The following is a 7,428-nucleotide window of genomic DNA, read 5'->3' on the forward strand; positions in this document are numbered from 1 at the left end:
TCGTTGTAGCCATCCCTTTTAGAAAAGTAAAACAAGGTTAGGACTTCGAATTTATGCAGCAATACATAATGATCCATGGATTGAATATGCAAGCTTTGGTCATGTAAAGCAAGGCATACTTTTGGTAGTTTGGTGCTTCTCTATCAAGTCGAGCCAATGTTCCCGGCAAGATTGAAACCTATATCCAGTCAACATGAATCAACATGCAACCCATTGTATTGGATAACTCTCTAGTAAGGGATGAAATCTCCAATTTTTAGGTGTACAACATGCATGTAACTCTATGGGATACTTCAGAGCAGAAACTAAGCAATATATTGAAGTGATTTTAAGGCCAGAGATTTGATTTTCGGCCATCTCGGCCTGGGGCAAAATAAATCCCTTTCGGCCAAATAATTACAGCCTGGTGAATAATCCCTTTCCGCCGTCTCTGAGGACACGGTCTCCATCGCCAGCTCGCCGCCAACCTCCGATGTCACAGTCCTAGCATGATTTTGAAAGAGGAAAAGGAATGGGATTCAGCAAAAATTTGGCTACGACAGAGAAGGGAGCTATTACGATCTCCTCTCCTCGTATGCAAGGCCTGGTTTAGTCTCGGAGAGAGAGAGAGAGAGAGAGAGAGAGAGAGAGAGATCGTACCGGATCCAAAGCAACAGGAGCCAAGCTGCGAGAAATCCATCAACGGTGGCTCAGATCCCGCGCCAGCCCGACCAGCCCCTCGAACGGAACGCATCAAGGGCCCTGCCTCTCGGTCCATAGTCCGGGCCGCCGCGGACATCCCGAGCCCCATGGAGTGCGCCACCGGCCGCAGGCGCCACGACGGCGGTGGTCCCGCTCATGCAGTCGTCCATGGCCCCCGCCGCATGCATCTCCTCGTTGACCCCGACTATCAACCATCGGAATGCGAAGAGGAGGGAGGGGCTCGTGACGCAGCAGGGCGGGCCAGTGGAGGAGTAGCAGCAGGGCGGCGGCGGGGATCCTAGGGCGCAGAAGGAGGAGGAGGAGGTGGGAGGGGGCGGCAGCGGGTGAGGAAGGAAGGTGCAAGGGGCGTGGGGCTGTGGATTGGGGCTAGGGTGAGGAAGGAAGGAGCGAGCGGCGGCGGATGTTTTTTTTTTACCTGGATGGGTGGGGAGAGAGGGAGGGGATAACCCCACAATTTTTTTTACCTGGAAAAAAATAACCCCATCTCTTTGCCATCTGCCAGCAGATGGCAAAGAATCTTTGCCATCTGCTGGCAGATGGCAAAGACGTGGGGCTGGTACGCCGTTACACTCGTGACGGCCACAGGATTTGCCAACCTCTTTGCCATCTGCTGGCAGATGGCAAAGATTATTTGCCATCCACTAGCAGATGGCAAAGAATTGGCTGATGGCAACCATGTTCTTTGTCGTCTGTCAGTTCTTTGCCATCTGTTTTTTATAAGCAGATGGCAAAGACGTTCTTTGCCATCAGCTGGCAGATGGCAAAGAGCTGGCTGGTGGCAAATTCCCTGTTTCCAGTAGTGAATAATTTCATCCTTACTAGGTAATTCTTTATCATGGGGTTGTCTATGAAACTTAGCAAAATTAAGCTCATGAGACATATCCCCTAGGCCAATTGTAACAACATCCTTTTTGCAATCAATCCTAGCATTAACAGTATTCAAGAAGGGTCTACCAAATATAATGGGACAAGAACTATCTTGTGGGGAACCAAGAACAAGAAAATTAGCAGGATATTTAACTTTCCCACACAAGACTTCAACATCTCTAACAATCCCAACTGGTGAAATAGTATCTCTATTGGCAAGCTTAATAGTGACATCAATATCTTCTAACTCAGCGGGTGCAATATCATGCATAATTTCTTGGTATAAGGAAATAGGTATTGCACTAGCACTAGAACCCATATCACATAAGCCACGATAACAATGATCTCCTATTTTAACAGAAATAACAGACATGCCTACAACAGGTCTATGTATCTTAGCATTGGGTTTAGCAATATTAGCAGCTTCCTCACAGAAATAAATAACATGCCCATCAATATTATCAGCCAAGAGATCTTTAACCATAGCAATACTAGGTTCAACTTTAATTTGCTCAGGAGGTGTATATGTTCTAGTATTACTCTTACGAACAACAGTTGAAGCTTTAGCATGATCCTTTATCCTAACAGGAAAAGGTGGTTTCTCAACATAAGTAGTAGGAACAATAGGATCATTATAAGTGATAGTCTTTTCTTCAACTGTAACAGGTGCAACTACTTTTACTTCAATGGGAGGATTATATTTAAACCACTTCTCCTTAGGGAGATCAACATGAGTAGCAAAAGATTCACAAAAAGAAGCTACTATCTCAGAGTCAAGTCCGTATTTAGTGCTAAATGCATGAAAAGCATCGGTATCCATAAAAGACTTAACACAATCAAACTTAGGTGTCATACCTGACTCCTTGCCATCGTCGGAACCCCAATCTTCAGAGTTGTGTTTAATTCTTTCCAATAAGTCCCACTTGAATTCAATAGTCTTCAGCATATAGGAACCAACACAGGAAGTATCAAGCATGGTGAGCAGAATTTTTTTGAATAATCATTTCTCTTGAGAGCTCATGATTGGGGCATGAATATAACATTGAATTAAGCCTCCCCCAATCTTGAGTGATGCTTTCTCCTTCGCGAGGCCAAAAGTTATATATATAATTACAATCACGATGAACAAGATGCATAGGATAGAACTTCTGGTGAAATTCCAATTTCAATCGTTTATAGTCCCAAGGTCCCGTATCGTCACATAGCCTATACCATGTCAATGCGTCTCCCTTCAAAGATAAAGGGAAGACCTTCCTCTTAACAACATCATCGGGCATACCTGCAAGCTTAAATAATCCACAAACTTCATCCACATAGATAAGGTGTAAATCGGGATGCAATGTTCCATCTCCTGCAAAGGGATTAGCTAGCAGTTTATCTACCATACCCGAAGGGGTTTCAAAGTAATCATTTTCAGTAGGTTCAGTAGGTTGAGGAGCAACTCTTTGCTCTACTGGTCAGGGTGAAGATACCCCGAACAAGCCCCTCAAAGGATTAGTTTCCATAGTAACAAGTGACAGAAAATTTCAGCACACTATATAAATTTTTCCTTACCAAGTTCCACTCACCAAAGGCGCTTCACTCCCCGGAAATGGCGCCAGAAAAGAGTCTTGATGACCCACAAGTATAGGGGATCTATCATAGTCCTTTTGATAAGTAAGAGTGTCGAACCCAACGAGGAGCAGAAGGAAATGACAAGCGGTTTTCAGTAAGGTATTCTCTGCAAGTACTGAAACTGTAGGTAACAGATAGCTTTGTGATAAGATAATTTGTAACGGGTAACAAGCAATGAAAGTAAATAAGGTGCAGGAAGATGGCCCAATCCTTTTTGTAGCAAAGGACAAGCCTGGACAATTTTCTTATAATGAGAAAAGCGCTCCTGAGGACACATGGAAATTATCGTCAAGCTAGTTTTCATCACGCTCATATGATTCGCATTCGTTACTTTGATAATTTGATATGTGGGTGGACCGGTGCTTGGGTACTGCCCTTTCTTGGACAAGCATACCACTTATGATTAACCCTATTGCAAGCATCCGCAACTACAAAAGAAGTATTAAGGTAAACCTAACCATAGCATGAAACATGTGGATCCAAATCAGCCCCTTACGAAGCAACGCATAAACTAGGGTTTAAGCTTCTGTCACTCTAGCAACCCAGCATCTACATATTACTCCCCAATGCCTTCCTCTAGGCCCAAATAATGTTGAAGTGTCATGTAGTCGACGTTCACATAACACCACTAGAGGAGAGACAACATACATCTCATCAAAATATCGAACGAATACCAAATTCACATGACTACTAATAGCAAGACTTCTCCCATGTCCTCAGGAACAAACGTAACTACTCATAAAGCATATTCATGTTCATAATCAGAGGGGTATTAATATGCATTAATGATCTGAACATATGATCTTCCACCAAATAAACCAACTAGCATCAACTACAAGGAGTAATCAACACTACTAGCAACCCATAGGTACCAATCTGAGGTTTTGGTACAAAGATTGGATACAAGAGATGAACTAGGATTTGAGAGGAGATGGTGCTGGTGAAGATGTTGATGGAGATTGACCCCCTCTCGAAGAGAGAATCGTTGGTGATAACGATGATGATGATTTCCCCCTCTCGGAGGGAAGTTTCCCCGGCAGAACAGCTCCGCCCGAGCCCTAGATTGGTTCTGCCAAGGTTCCGCCTCGTGGCGGCAGAGTTTCATCCCGTAAGCTTGCTTATGATTTTTTCCAGGGTAAAAGACCTCATATAGCAGAAGATGGGCACCGGAGGGCCACCAGGGGGCCCATGAGGCAGGGGTCGCGCCCCCCACCCTCGTGGACGGTGGGTGGTCCCCCTCGGGTATTTCTTCCACTGGATATTTTTTATTAATTCCAAAAATGAATTTTGTGGAGTTTTAGGACTTTTGGAGCTGCGCGGAATAGGTCTCCAATATTTGCTCCTTTTCCAGCCCAGAATCCCAGCTACCGGCATTCTCCCTCTTCATGATAAACCTTGTAAAATAAGAGAGAATAGCCATAAGTGTTGTGACATAACGTGTAATAACAGCCCATAATGCAATAAATATCGATATAAAAGCATGATGCAAAATGGACGTAACAGAGGGTAGGACAAAAGATGTCATGCAAGTTCTTTTCCATAAGCACATATGAATATATTCGGAATACATGCCTACATTACATTGATGAACTGGAGCTAGTTCTGTGTCAGCCTATGTTATAACTATTACATGAGGAATCGCATCTGACATAATTATCCATCACTGATCCAATGCCTACGAGCTTTTCACATATTGCTCTTTGCTTATTTACTTTACCGTTGCTACTGTTACAATTACTACAAAACTGCTACTATTACTTTTGCCACTGTTACTATTACTTCCATACTACTTTGCTACTAAATACTTTGCTGCAGATACTAAGTTATCCAGGTGTGGTTGAATTGACAACTCAACTGCTAATACTTGAGAATATTCTTTGGCTCCCCTTGTGTCGAATCAATAAATTTGGGTTGAATACTCTACCCTCGAAAACGGTTGCGATCCCCTATACTTGTGGGTTATCATCCGCTCACGAAAAACTGACGACAAAGAAATGGTTGACGGCAAGGACATAGTTTGCCTTCAGCTACTACTTTGTCGTCCGCTAGCTGGTGGCAAGGTAGCTTTTACCGTTAGCCAGTTCTTTTCCTTCGGATAGCTGATGACAAAGATACTTTGCCGTCAACTAGCGGACGGCAAACAAAACCTACCTAACGGCACCCCCCGCCCCCGCCCTAACCCTAACCCTGTCTCCATCCCCCTCCTCTACCTAACGGTGCGGCCCCGCCCCCACCCTTCTGTCCCTCCCCGACTGCCTCCATTTCCTTTGCAATAGACGCACTCAGTTTCAGGCTTAGGTCTAACTTTGGGTTTCTTCATGGGAGTGTCAACTTGTTTGCCATTCTTCTTGAAGTTCTCTTTCTTTCCCTTTTGCCCTTTTTCTTGAAATTAGTGGTCTTGTTAACCATCAACATTTGATGCTCTTTCTTGATTTCTACCTTCACCGATTTCAGCATCGCGAAGAGCTCGGGAATCGTTTTCATCATCCCTTGCATATTATAGTTCATCATGAAGTTCTAGTAGCTTGGTGATAGTGACTAGAGAACTCTGTCAATCACTATCTTATCTGGAAGATTAACTCCCACTTGATGCAAGAAATTGTACTACCCATACGTTCTGAGCATATGCTCACTGGTTGAGCTGTTCTCCTCCATCTTGTAGGTAAAATACTTGTTAGAGGTATCATACCTCTCGACACGGGCATGGGTCTGAAATACCAATTTCAGCTCTTGGAACATCGCATATGTTCCATGACATTCAAAATGTCTTTGAATCCCCGATTCTAAACCGTAAAGCATGGCGCACTAAACTATCAAGTAGTCATCATATTGAGCTTGTCAAATGTTCATAACGTCTCATTAGCTCCTGCAACAGGTCTGTCACCTAGCGGTGCATCAAGGACATAATTCTTATGTGCAGCAATGAGGATAATCCTCATATCACGAACCCAGTCTGCATCATTGCCACTACACCACAACACTTGATTGGGGGCAATTAACTGCCGGGAGAAATGTCAGAACGGGGGCAAACCATCTGCCCGGGGATCGTGTTATTGCCAGCAGAAGTACTTAAAGACGGAAACTGCCGTGAGAAGTACATATAAGAAGGCGTGCACACTGTCAGCATTTTTTTGAGTATTGCACACTGTCAGCAATATTAAGGTCACTCTATCTGCCGGCACAACTAAACCCAGGCCCGCAGTCTACCGGGAGGCCCGTGGGGGGGGGGGGAGACGTAAAGTTGTTGGGCCAAGCGCGCAAAGAAGCCCAAAACGTTCACACCAAACCCAAATATAGCCGCCGCCCCGACCACTTTTCCCCAAATTGAAACCTCGTCCCCGACCCTCCTCCCCAACCGCTGTCGCCGCCACCCCCACGAGCAAGCCATCCATCGTCGAGCCCCTCCGCCCACGACCGCAACTTCCACCGCCGACTCCCTCCGCTGCAGGTTGCCACCATCCTCGTCCTCGCCAAGGTCGACACCGGGCGCCGCCTGTTCCCCGCGCCTACTACCGCTCCTCTGCTCCTTGGTCCCCGCACGAGCTCATGCACAACAAGCACGCACCACTCCCCCATGGCATCGTCGTCGCGGCCTATCCCCAGCGTCGCCCTGCTATTGGCCCTCACCGGCCAAGCGCCTCGTCGTTGGTCTGCCGCTCGACCTCCTTCCGCCTCTACGCCCATGGACGGCCTCCACTCCGTGACTCTGGTCATCGACGCCTCGCCTAGCTTACGCCACGGTCCGTGACTGCTGTAGCACCACTGAGTCAGAGCATCCCCGTCCTTGCCCTAGGTTGCGGGCCTTGTTCTTCCTTGTCCAGGAGATCGAGGCCAACATTGCCCCAGATCGGTCAGCTCTTAAGCCTCCTCACCGCCTGTTGCTGCTTTGCTCCTCTGGCGGCTGCACCAAGAGCCATTCCTGCTGTTGGCTCTCTCCTCCACTGACTACCAGCCAAAAAATCCATCACAAGGTAAGCCTCTCATGATGCATTCTTTTTTTGGCAGCATGATGCATGCATCGATTGTATGAGCCAGAAAAAACATTTGAATTGAATTGATGTATGTCCAGGAGCTTGGGGTCATCTCTCATGCAATGTATTTGATTTGGTTTTGATGTATGACTGTATGACAGATTGACCCTCTCCCACTTCTGCATTTTTTTAATTGTAGATCAAATTAACGAATCCATTCAGTTTCTTTGGGATGATGCACCTAAATACAGTCAAGTGTGCAGTGATTAGAAAT

The sequence above is a fragment of the Triticum aestivum genome, chromosome 4B (genome assembly GCF_018294505.1).
Source record: "Triticum aestivum cultivar Chinese Spring chromosome 4B, IWGSC CS RefSeq v2.1, whole genome shotgun sequence".
Classification (NCBI taxonomy): Eukaryota; Viridiplantae; Streptophyta; class Magnoliopsida; order Poales; family Poaceae; genus Triticum; species Triticum aestivum.